Below are 13,677 nucleotides of genomic sequence, written 5' to 3' on the forward strand. Positions count from 1 at the left end.
AACCTACGCCATCCATCAGGTGGGCCATCCACCAGGCAACATGTGTTGAGAGCATGTGATGGACCAAGGATAATTTCTGTCCGCTGATAATGCAGGTCAGACTCGTGAAAAAAAAAAAAAAAAGGTGAGCTGGTAAGAGTAAAACCAAAAAGTTCCACAGCACATATATAAGGTGCATATGTCTTTCAATTGATGAATTTAGGATCATGATTTTTACTGCATGCCGTGATCACACTGTAGTGTGAAGTATCTGATGTATGGCCCAGATATCTGACACGTGTGGTGTCCACTGGATCCCTAAAACTTTTTCCACCCCCTCACCATGGGAGTCCTCCGTGAATCACAAACCTTCAGAGAAATGGCAACCAACGGTCTATAGGCAATGCACATGCACTACGCCAAAACTGCGAAAAAAGGACGGTCCAAAACCGTCTCAAATGACCAAAAAGGACGGTCATGGACCGTCGCAAGGGCCATCAAATTTTGACGTGTCGTATTACTTAAAGGACGGTCGAAAACCGTCGTTTTTATTGACAAAAAAAGGACGGTCATGGACCGTCCTAAAAAAGGACGGTCGTGAACCGTCCTTAAAAAGGACGGTCTTGGACAGTCTCTTATGAGCCTTTAAAGGAGAGGCATCGACCGTCCTTTAAAAGGACGGTCATGCACCGTCCTTAAAAAAGACTGTCGTAGGCCGTCTCTGATGAGCCTTAAAAAGGACTGTCATGGTCCGTCTCTTATGGGCCTTCAAAGGACGGCCACAGACCGTCCTTTAAAAGGACGGTCATGGACCGTCCTTAAAAAGGACTGTCATGGACCATCCCTTATAAGAAGGTCAATATACACCTGTTACATCATCATATTCTTCCTGATATACAGCTGTTATATAATATATTTCATCCAAACATAAAAGTCATTGTATTTTGATATGATATTCCCCAATAGATTAGCCGATGCAATGAAAAGTTTGCTAATATGAATTTCACTGAAACATGTTATACACAAGGAAGCATTCATCATCTATTTTAGTCAACCATGAAAAGTAGCTACAATACAAGCAGATCTATGGATAAACTGTCTAAAGATATAAGAATTATTTTCACATTTTTTTACTGAAATTTCTATCCAAACTGTCCCTAAATCATGTGGTTGGAAAAACTTTTAGGAAACAAGTCATCCATGGGCTTGGCAGATAAACTGTCTAAATCACAGGACTGCTGTCTGAAGATATTGTCCTGTAAATTACAATACACATCCAACTCTAGTGGGAGTAAGAAACAGAACCAGCATCCTTTATATTCTTGCAAGGAACTAGATACCACTATATTTCTATTTCTTTTCAAGTAAAGAACAGAGTTATTATGAGGATTACACATTATCAGAAGAACGAAGTAGTGAAAAACAAACAATATGATGTGCATTAGTCTTGCTAAGTTAGCATAACTACTTAACATCATGATCATCATATTAATTATATTGGAAACTCAAATACAGAGAGGACTACTAAAGGCACTTGTAACCAATCAAAGAAGCAGAAAAGCATACCAAATGCAATACTTTTACTTCAAGAAAAAAACCAAATGCCTAAGATGACTTCATTTTCATTCAAGTTTTCATGTCCCTATTAGAAACCTGTTACATATCTGAGTATGAACTCATGACTCCATTAAGTGGAGTCCTGCAAACCAAGAACCATGGACAAAAATGATTGTCAGCATTTAATCAAGTTGGATGAGATATAAAATACAAAACTAATAAAATATGCCGACAACACAATTGATAATCATTACCATGACAACCTAAAGAATAGAAAGCATTCCTAGATAGGTCATCCTACAAATGCCTCTTTAACAGGAGGTGAGCTATACTCACGCAAGCATGCATGCACAGGTGCACTAAGGCCATTATGTTGTTGATCACCATGAAGGTATTTGTCTAGAAAACTTCTAGAATGTTGTTGGCAACCATGAGGGTCCATTCATGCTTTGGATACCGTTGCACAAGTGCACTAAGGCCATTATTTGTATACAAAAAAATTTGATACTCTGCTTGAGTGGAATGGTTGATGCATAGGCATTAAAAATGCCACTGTGGTACACATGTAACTTAGATTGAACTGTCCAAATTATGCCCCCAAATCTAGATAGATATATAAAAAATAATAGTAATAACTTACTTCATCAATGGGCTACGTACCTATTAGACAAGGTGAGTTAGACTCACTTACCTGAATTTTATGTGCAATAGAAGCTAGATTGTGGCTTGCACCTGGTAGAAAGCTTTGATCATGCACCCATGTGAACTCCCCAGCGAAACATTATGGACCTCCTCTCAAGCCTACACAATAAAATAACTTCTTCTACTTTAACTCATATTACAAAGATGGACAAACATAAAATGAAAAAAAAAAAAAAAAAGGAACAAATGAAACAGTTCCTTGGTACATATTATACTAATTACAACTTGGACATTTTCCTTGCCAACTAGCATACAGTCTCTAGCTTGATGGATGCCATTTTTGCAGTGTTTTCTACAGATCCTCTGATGCAATTGACATGCATGGAGAGGTGGTAGAGCTGGCTGATTTCCTAGGGAAGGTGGTCGTTGTCTCAGCTGGAATTGTGCCTGACAAAAAAGGTAGTGTAAATACCCATGTGAAGAAGGAAGACTGGCAGCTTTGGAAGATGGACATAGTGCCGAGAAGATGGACATCAGTAGTTTCTTTTAGACAAAATAGAAATTCCTGCTTTTAATTCAATCAGCCATATGTTGATGATAACACGAAAAACCAAAAAGACCCTGCTCGAGTCTTTTTCTAGTGCAAGAAGAAACTGATTTCAATATCACATGAAGTTTATTATGTTGCCAAGTTCAGAACAAGAAACAATGAATAAAATTTGGCTGCAGCAATCATAACTAATGACAGTTTAGATTCTAATTTTAAAAAGGAATGGATATCCCACCGTAATAAGAACAACACCATAACACCATTTGTTCACAGGATTTTTCAGGTTAGATACAGTTGCCATGCAACCATTCAAACTGGCTGCTACAATGTGATAGCAGATATGTTACAAAATGCTTGCATACAAGATGGTGGGCCCATACGAAAACGATGGATGAAAATAGGCAACACTGCTACACTTCTAAGACACATTCCAAACATCATATTGTTTGAACAGTCCCAACATATGAATTAGTGGGCATCTTTTTTGTTAAAACAGGAACATTGGATTTTTCACTTTTTAACTTTCCAATAAATATCCCATGTTGGAAATGTGGCTACATGGCCATTAAATCAGCCATATGTTGATGATGGTGACGCAATAGCCCAACCCAGGACCCGATTCCTGCTTTTAATCATAAGAAAATTCTCTCTAATTAATGAGGAACGATCACATACAAACATTGGATGCTATGCTTACTATGCTACCCTGTTATTAGGACTGCTCATAGTAAGCTATGTACCTGAGCTTCACACGTGGCAGATCCTCTGTTCAAGAAACACATTGCCTAATTTTCAGTCCTGAACTGGAAAATATGTTTGCCATACTCCAGTTGAAGGTTTTGGATCTTCTGACACAGTGGACTATTGCTAGCATATGTGTGACACTCCCCTCTGTGCAAACAGCCTAAAAACAGAATATGCATGGAACAAGAATTTCAGTGGAATTGTTTACTACATTGTTCCCTGTGTGAATTGGTGTTTTGGGAATTCCAAACTCAACGAACAAACAATTAATCAGAGTAGGGATCAAGGATGACAGGTATCTTGAGTTCTGCACCAGTTTTTGCAATATTTTGCCAGAAAATCAGAAAAGAATCAGTTTTTAGAAAGTGCAATTTTCATACCTAATATATCCATAGCTCAAGACCCTTGCTGACAAGCCCCATGAATGCATGATTAGGATTCCTAGCACAAGCCTGTTTAGTATAATAGAACAAAACCCATGAAAGGCTGAGTTAAATCAAATCAATTTTAGTTTCTATGATTATGTAGCTAAAGAATTTTCCAATTTGCACTGAAATAATTGACAATACAATCCATTGTATCCAACATTACACTCTTAAACAGAGGATTGTTCAAGAAAAGAGAACAATCTTTGCTCTGATAGAATCGGTCCACACGGAAATCCTCTTCAATGAGTATCTTCTCGTGTGTAAGTAATAGGCGCCAAGCAAGAAATCCTCTTCAATGACTTGTCTTGAGAACCAAATCTCTAAATTTACAATGTGCACATGATTACTCAAGAAGAAAAAGAAGTGTTGCTAAAGATGTGAAGAAATAGTAACTCAAGAAGGATCTGGAAATTTTGGCAGCAGCAACAGAGATGGTAGCAAAGATTATACTCATCAATCCAAATATATGCATCTAATATTTTCTTAAATTTGGCAAAAATTCTAGATAAATTTAAAAGCCAGTGGCTACTATGAATTCCAGTCTTGCAAGACCCAAACATGCACACATACACATGAAAAAATTGGATTTAATTAATGCAGGATGACATTTCTTTTCATTTATTTTTTATACCAGACATCATTATCATCCTGCACAATTTATTTACAAAAATTAATTATAATAGTTCATGCATAGTGGAAACTCTCCATAATACCAAACTTCAAAAGCGAAATACCTGAGTGCAACTTGTCTTGAACAAAATTTGAATTGGTTTTTTGTGAATTTTTATAGAAAAAGAAATATTATTATTTTTCTATGCTAGCAAATTTATCAAAAATTTCTCATAGTATAGGAAAAGAAAGTGACTTAAAGATGAATTCATCTAAAAGTCACACCTAATTCCTCCAAACCCTGGAATTTCAGGCAAAATTGGGCTTCCTAAAATATTCTTGATCGCTTTCAAAGATGAGAAGAAAAAATTTAGCATCAATTAAAGCATTAACTCCTTTCAACTGTATCCTCACAACTCAATTAAGAGGAAATCAAAAGCTTACCAAAGACATGTATGAGTGCTACTTATTCCTCTAAAACTTAGAAACTGATGGCAAAATCGAGTTTCTTGTGTTTATTTGCCATGATCTGATTCAATATGGGAAAAACCAAAGCAAGTTCAATTTTCTTTTTCAAGGTCATCATCACAATCTCAAATAACAGGAAAATAAAAATAGAGATAACTTCATGCAAAATCACCACCCTAATTCATGTAAAAGATTACTGCAACTTCCTTGGGAAATCTAGTGTAAACTCATGCGACTAATCTAATTTCCCTGTGAGCTTTCCAGAATCAGGAAATCAAAGGAAATTAAAGTCACACACACACACACACACACACACACACACACACACATTTCGTTCCTCCAAAAAAAAAAGGATTAAAAAAAAAAAAGAAAAAAAAAGAGTTTCTTATATAACTTGCAATGATGCCTACCATAAAACAAGAAAATGGAACTAACTAAATTATTATTTTTAGCTTATAATCATGAGCTTAAAATCGAGTTTCTTGCAGTAATTCACCACAATTTCTTCCAAAAAAGGAAAAACCATAGAAAATGCGATTTTTATTTAATTTTTTTAAATTTCATCATAATGTCATATTAGCAGGAAATGAAAATAAAATGTATCATAAATTCATGTAAAATATCTGGAAAATTAAGGCAATATCTAAGTTGCACTCAGGAATAATCACTTCAAAGACATTTTCAACATAAAAGATGCAATTCTCTCAGATTCCTGCAAAACAGAACCTCCAAGATCAATTCAAGGGATTGTACGCCATTTTCAGTTCTAGAAAGTGATTCAAAGGAACTTTGCAACGTACATATGAAATCTCTCAAACTTTGCAGGAAAAAAAACTCCACTTTCGGATCTAATCATTTCAAGAGCTCATTTGAAAGAAGAACTTGAATCCTACACCATTTTTAGATCTGAAGGAAGCATTTCAAAAAATATCTCTCCAAAAAATAAAATTTTGATAATATCATTCATAGGGATTAAACACAAATCTCATTGAGGCCAGACATTAAACAAATGGCGTGCACCATCTTCTATGCAACAAAACTGATGAGATCGAAGAAACTAGGGACCTCATTAGATGGGCCAGGCGTTGATGAAACGTTGCCTTAAAATGAAACGTGCACCATCTTCTATGCAACAAAACTGATGATCGAAGAAACAGAAATGTAGAGTGCAGTCATGCGAATCCTCACCTATTTGAGATGGTTCTGCACGGTGACTGGTGAGGAAGAGGGCGCTCGAAAGACTCACAGCCCAATCTCGACCGGCGATGAAGAGGGTGCTCGAAAGAGGGAACGGAGAGGAAGAAAATGGCGGTCGAAAGAGGGATTTGGAAATTCCTCTTCTGAAATGGGATAAAAGATTCAAATCCGGAAAATGTGAGTTTTCCATAATTTATAAAATAAACGGTCTTCACAACCGTACAATTAAGGTTCAAGTTACTTGATGGTTAAGATACTATTACATAAGAAAATTATAAATATAAACAATCTACAGCAAGACCCATTATTTGGATGGTCTGGATATCCATATCTCAAACCCACTTTTTCCATGAACAAGTCACCACTATTTTACTTAAAATACAAAACTCACAACTGTTCACCGTGCAAATAACAACGCTATCTTAAGCTTTGGATCTGATAGGGCTCTATGGGCCTCACCGTGATGTTTGTGTTTAATCCACACCATACATCTAGTTGTAAAAAAAAAATTAATGTTGATAAAAGAAAATTTAGCTCGAAATAAATCTCACATGAACCACACCACAGGAAAAACAGTAGTGATTGGATGTCCATCGTTAATTGACATCACCATTTTCTGTGTGTCAAACATCTACCCATCATGATGGGTGTCAAACATCTACCCCATCAGTCAGATGCACCATTCCATGGTGGGGCCAAGGATTAAAACTCAAGTCAATCTGTAACTTGTGTGGGCCACACCACAAACAAAAGTTGAGAGGGGTTACCCTCCATTAAAACATTCATAATTATTTTTTGGGTCCACCGAGATGTGGTTCACAAATCCAGCCCATCCATTATGTGTGTGCCGCTTGGATGAGGGGTCATACCAAGTTTCAGACGCATCCAAATTTCAGATGGGGCCCACAAAGTGCTTTTATATATTTTAGGCATGTCTTCACATGATTTTAAATGATATGGCCCATCGGAGTTCCGTATACGGCTGATTTTTGGGATATCTCATAATTTAAAGGGGACCCATCAAATGCACGGTGTTGATGTTTGACACACATCATGGTGAGGCCCACACAGCTCGACCTCATGGGGAGTTCCCATGAGCTCTACGTAAAGAACCTTTTTCCATATATATTATTACGATATATATATATATATATATATATATATATATATATATATATATATATATATATATATATATATATTTTAAAAAATAGGTTTTCTCATGGTTTTTCATATATCCACACCGTCCATCCATTCTGAGATATTACTTTAAGTTATTTGCCAAAGAATGAGACAGATAAAAATTTGTAGTGGACCCCGCCACAGAAAACAACGAGGAGGGTGATTCCCACTGTTGAAACTATCCTAAGGTCCATTGGAATGTTTATTTGAAATCCAACTGGTTCAAAAGTTTTTTTTTTTTTTTTTTAAAAAAACATGAAATAAGGAAATACACAAATATCAACTTTATCAAAAACTTTTGTGGCCTTTAGAAGTTTTTAATGGTGGGCATTACTGTCCCATTGTTTTCTGTGCTGGGGTCCACTAGAGCTTTGGATTTAACTCGTTCTTTGGACATTGCCCTAAAATTATCTCTCCAAATGGATGGAAGGTGTGGATACAAAACATACATCATGGTGGGGTCCAAAATTGAGAGGTATATAAAGATCATTTTATGACTTGATCCCAAAAATGAAAAGTCTATAAATCGATATCTTAGGTGCACCACACCATATGAAAACAATAGTGATTGGATATCCATCATTAAAATCCTCCTAAGGCCTACTGTACTGTTTATTTGACATCCAATATGTTGATTAGGTCATACATGGCCAGATGAAGGGGAAAAACAAAAATCAGCTTGATCCAAAACTTTTATGGCCCCAAAATGTTTTTTAATGGTTGACGCTCATTCAACACTGTTTCCTGGAATGTGGTCTACTAAAGATTAGGATATATCTCATTTTTGGTCTCATACCGTAAGATGATCTTTAAAAATAGATAGACGACATGGATTAAACACATACATCATGGTAGGGCTCACAGAGCACCAACCACCAGCCATTGGATGGTATTAGGGGGAGTAGTCAATCCGTTCCCCTTATTTGTAGTGTGGTCCACTTAATCTTTGGATATGATTCATTTTTTAGATAATTCTCTAAAATTATCTCGAAAAATGGATGAACGGTGTGGGTTGATCCTAAATTTTCAGTAAATCCAAAGCTCAAGTGGACCATGCCACACCAAACAGTGTGGAATAATGATTTCTAGGTTGATACGTTCCTTAGGCCCACAGTAATGTTTATTTGCCCTCCAACCTGTTCATAATATCAAAAACATGTGAATGAAGAAAAAACACAAATATTTGCTCGACCCAAAACTTCTATGGCCTCCAAGAAATTTTCAATGGTAGAGGTTCAATCACACTATTTCTTATAGTGTGGTACACTTGAGCTTTGGATATGCTTTCTTTTGATTCTTCAGACCTCAAGTTATTTGTTAACATGGATGAACGGAGTGGATAAAATAAATAAATAATGGTGAACCCCATAGAGTTTACTCTGGTAAAGGAAACAAGTAACTCAAATGTAGTGGAGAAAGGTTTCCTTAAAACATTCATAATCATATATTGGGCCTGCCTAAATGTGATTCACATATCCAACCCACTCATTATGTGTGTCCCACTTGGATGAGGGGTCAGACCAAGTTTCAACCGCATTCAAAACTCATGTGGGCCCCACCAAGTACTTTTATATTTTTTAGGATGCCTTCACATAGTTTTAAATGGTATGGCCCACTTGAGTTTCGTTTACCGATGATTTTTGAGATATCTTATAACCTAAAGGGACACATCAAATCCACGGTGTTGATGTTCGACACACATCTTGATGGGGCCCACAAAACTTACTAACATCAATTCTTAGGTGCTCATGAGGTCAGTAAGTTGGGTCACAATTTTAACAAGAATATTTGGCCCATTTTACATGTCTAGTCCATTCACTCTATTTTACTGATCAATACTCTCAATTTGACTAGTTACTCGCCTCAATCATGCTACATATGATAAAGATATTGGGCATACAAGATTGATCAACAATTTCAGTGAAATTTGATTTAAACATCTGAAGTTATTTACTCTTTAATTTGAACTGATTAGATTGTCCAAAAATGATTAAAGGTTCAATTAGTGGATGTGCCTAATAATTTAGTAATTTTATTTTTCACAAATAAATTTAACATTTTTTTAAAAAAATGTATATGTTTTTTACTCTTTTAACTAAATATCATTTTCATTATAAATAAATTTAACATTTTTCTTTTACAAAATTTAGTTTTCTTTTTTAAAATATATTTTTTTTTACAATTTGTCAATTTTTTTCACAATTTTGTTTAATTTTTAAAATTTTTTTTTTTTCAAAATATCATTTTTTTAATCTCACCTTTGTTATCTAACTTTTCAATTTTCTTGTCAAAATACAAAATTTAGTTTTCTTTTTAAAAAAATATATTTTTTTACAATTTGTCAATTTCTTCACAATTTTGTTTAATTTTTAATTTTTTTTTCAAAATATCATTTTTTAAATCTCACTTTTGTTATATAACTTTTTAATTTTTCTTGTCAAAATACAAAATCTAGTTTTCCTTTTTAAAAAATATATTTTTTTACAATTTGTCAATTTTTTCACAATTTTGTTTAATTTTTTAAAATTTCTTTCAAAATATCATTTTTTAAATCTCACTTTTGTTATATAACTTTTTAATTTTTCTTGTCAAAATACAAAATCTAGTTTTCTTTTTTTTTTAAATATATATATATTTTTTTTGCAATTTGTTAATTTTTTCACAATTTTGTTTAATTTTTTAATTTTCTTTTTCAAAATACTATTTTTTTATCGAATTTTATTTTTTTCAAAATTATCAACATTATTCAAAGTTCTTAATTTTTTTTTTTCGAAATCTAGATTTTTATAAAATTACAAATTTTTTTTTTCAAAATTTAAACTTTTCTTAAACATTGTTAATTATTTTTCTAAGCTTTTCAACAATTTTTTTTTTTGAAATTTATAATTTTTTTGGGCTTCTTAAAATTTGACTTCACCATTAGTAGAGACAGTCTTTGACAGGGCTATAAGACGGTCTAGGACCGTCTCTAATAGAGACGGTCTTTGACAGTCTCCAATAGAGACGGTTTAGGACCGTTTCTAATATAGACGGTCTTTGCCAGGACTATAAAACGGCTAAGGACCATCTCAGATTACAAGTAAAAGACGGCCAATGACCGTCTCTAATAGAGACGGCCAATGAGATGACTGCATATAAGACAGTCAAGGACCGTCTCTAATGCGGACGGCCAATGACCGTCTCAAATGACCCATACAAGACGGTCAACGACCGTCTTAAATGATTTGTGGACGTTCAAATTTTTTAGACAATATTAAGGATGGTCAGGGGCCGTCTAAAATTTTAAAGACGGTTTACAGCCGTCTCTAAAGTGTCTTTAAACCAAGCAATTTTAGAGACGGTCCAGAACCGTCTCTAAATCCATCCTTTTTTTCCATTTTTCACAGTGATGGGTTGCTCGTTGAGAAATGGGCTGGCCTGACTTGTAGGATAGGAAACCTATGAACTTCCAATGCATTGCCTGCGATCCTAGGTGGGCCCACCGTGATTTTTGTGTCCATCCATTTTTCAGCTCACGTTAGGACATGAGCCCCCAGAAAAACTCGGTAGGTCCAAAACTTAAGTGGGCAACATGACAGGAATCAGTTGGGAGGAACTCCACCATTGGAACATTCATGGCCGCCAAAGTTTGGATCAGGTGACATTTTTGTAGATTCAATTCATCCCAGTGGGAATGACGGTTTGGATGGCATATAAATATCACTGTAGAACCTGGAAAGGTTTCAACAATATGCATTCCCCTCTTACTATTTTCTGATACGTGGCCCACTTGAGTTTTGAGTCCTTGTTTTTAGGTTTATATCCTAGCATGAGTAGACAAAACGAATGAACATAATAGATTTCTTACAAACACCACGGTGGCCCGCCTAGCTTCAGACAGCAGGAATTTCTGGTGTTTGGTGGCAATATAGTACCACCAGGAGGTATCTTTGGTGGCAGGCGTCGTATGCCTACAGTTATATATGTTTTATCCATGTAATCTATCTATTTTCTCAGCTCATATTATGGTATGAGCCTGAAAACAAAGCAAATCTTAAGTGAATATCAAACTATGTTAATTAAATGCCTACCCTTAAAAACTTTTGGGGCACAAAAGTCCCAAGCATGTATTTGCATTTTTCCTTACTCAGGTCTATGTGACCTCATGAGTAGGTTGAATGGCTAATCAATATCATAGTGGCCCTACGAAATTTTTGATGGTGGGTGTCATTGTTGGGCTCATGTCTTAGAATGAGTTAGCAAAACAAATGAACGGTGGGAACATCCAATCCGTTCAAAAGGTGATTTCCATGAAAATGCATATCAGCCAGACCCAAGATCTCCGGGACTAAGTGTCCCATCGTTGCTGTTGTTTGTGGTGTGGCCCACCTCAGTTTTGGATCTGCCTCATTTCTAGAATCACATCCTAACACGAGACGATTTAGAAACTGACGTGCAGAGTGGATGTCACACGACCGATAAAGTTTTATGCCGGGCTCATGGGGGAACAGATTAGGTGCGGCCTGTCTGTGGGCCCACTTTGATGTACGTGAAGTATATCCACACCGTCCATTTGTTTTGCCAGATCATTGTAGGGCACTATCCCCAAATGAATCAGATACAAACATCAGGTAGACCACGCTACAGGAAACAATGGCAATTGAATGCCCATCATTAAAATTTTCTAGGGCCCGCCCTAATGTTTATTAGCCATCCAACTTGTTGATAAGGTCACACCTAACCTGGATGATGGAGAAAAACAAATATAAGCTTGATAAAAAACTTCGGTGGCCCACAAGTTTTTAAGGGTCAATCACTATTAATGTTTCCTATAGAACGGTGTTTCATTTTCTGTCTCTTGCCCCTAAATGATAGGAAAAAATAGATATATACACATACATCAAGGTGGGCCCTACGGTCAGGGCTATACCCTGTTGGGTGAGACCGGGGCCGCACCTAATCCGCTCCCCGCTGGAGGCAATTCGCGTCTGGTAATCAGCATTCCTTATGAGAAATCATAATATTGTTCTGATTAGGCGACGTGTCATATCAACAGGCTCGCATTTTGTGGTGATGCATGCTACCCCACACGCGACCCCATGCGCATTGGCGTGTGAGGGTCACCCTCTGATCTCGAATTGATACGATGTTGGGTCAAATCCCTAATTTTTAGCAATTGTGGCCATATCTCGCCGTTCTTGTGTAAGCTCATGTTTGAATGTGTTGTAATAATTAAGACTGATTCAAAATTTAAGTATGCCACGTCACAAGAAACAATGGATATTGAATCCCACCATTAATTTTATTTTATTTTCTGAGCTACGTAGCTTATAATTGTGTATTCCCATCATCCATGTGGAAATTAACCTTATTTAGTTTGAGGGCATATAAACATCAAAGGCTAGAAAGGTCTTAAAGAGGGTGTTTTGCTTTATTACAGCTAGTAAAAAATGTTTTACTTGTCTAGTGTTATCAGCTACATTTAACTACAAAGGTTACATAATTTTATTATTAGCTCTAATAGTATAGATGATACAAATTAAAATTATAATGATTACAATGGCATTTATGTCTGTCACCGTATCTGCATTTGTTCTTTAATTTATGTGCTTGAATACTTGTTTAAACAAATATTAGAAAATAATAATAACAGCCCACTAACACTATAATACAATTTGAAAAAACAAAGGAGCTCTTAGTGTTTCTCGTTTGGTGGCACACTTAAGAGTTTGAATTTGCCTCATGTTTGGGCCGACATAAATCAGGTGGGTATCCTACTAGTGGTGTGGTGAAGTATTGGATATTAGAGGCTGTGATGAAATTTATATATACCCACGGAGTCCCTCTACTTTGCTAGCTTATTTTAAGGCACCAATCCAAAAATGAAGTAAATCCAAAGTTCAAGTGGATAATACTGAAAGAAACAATGGCATTTAAGTAGACAATATCAAAAGAAACAATAGTGATTAAAAACCACCATTAAAAATTTCTTGGGGCACTAAGGTTTTAGATAAGGCTTATATTTGTGTTTCCTTGCATCCAATTTATGTGGCCTTATCAGTAAGTTGGATGGCAAATAAACATAACAATAGGCTCTAGAGAGGTTTCAACCGTGGTGTCAACGCACAGATTATGTGATTATTCGCTTGGTTTCTTATGGAATATTTCACTTGAGCTTGAGATCTTCTTCATTTTTGGGTCCATCCTGAAAATAAGATAGTAAAATAGATGGATGGTATGGATATAAAACACATACATCATGGTGGGCCCCACAGCGCCCAACACATCACAGCACCCATGCTAAGGTGGTGAAGGCAACACCATCTAACCCGTGCCCATTTT

The sequence above is a fragment of the Magnolia sinica genome, chromosome 3, assembly GCF_029962835.1.
Source record: "Magnolia sinica isolate HGM2019 chromosome 3, MsV1, whole genome shotgun sequence".
Classification (NCBI taxonomy): domain Eukaryota; kingdom Viridiplantae; phylum Streptophyta; class Magnoliopsida; order Magnoliales; family Magnoliaceae; genus Magnolia; species Magnolia sinica.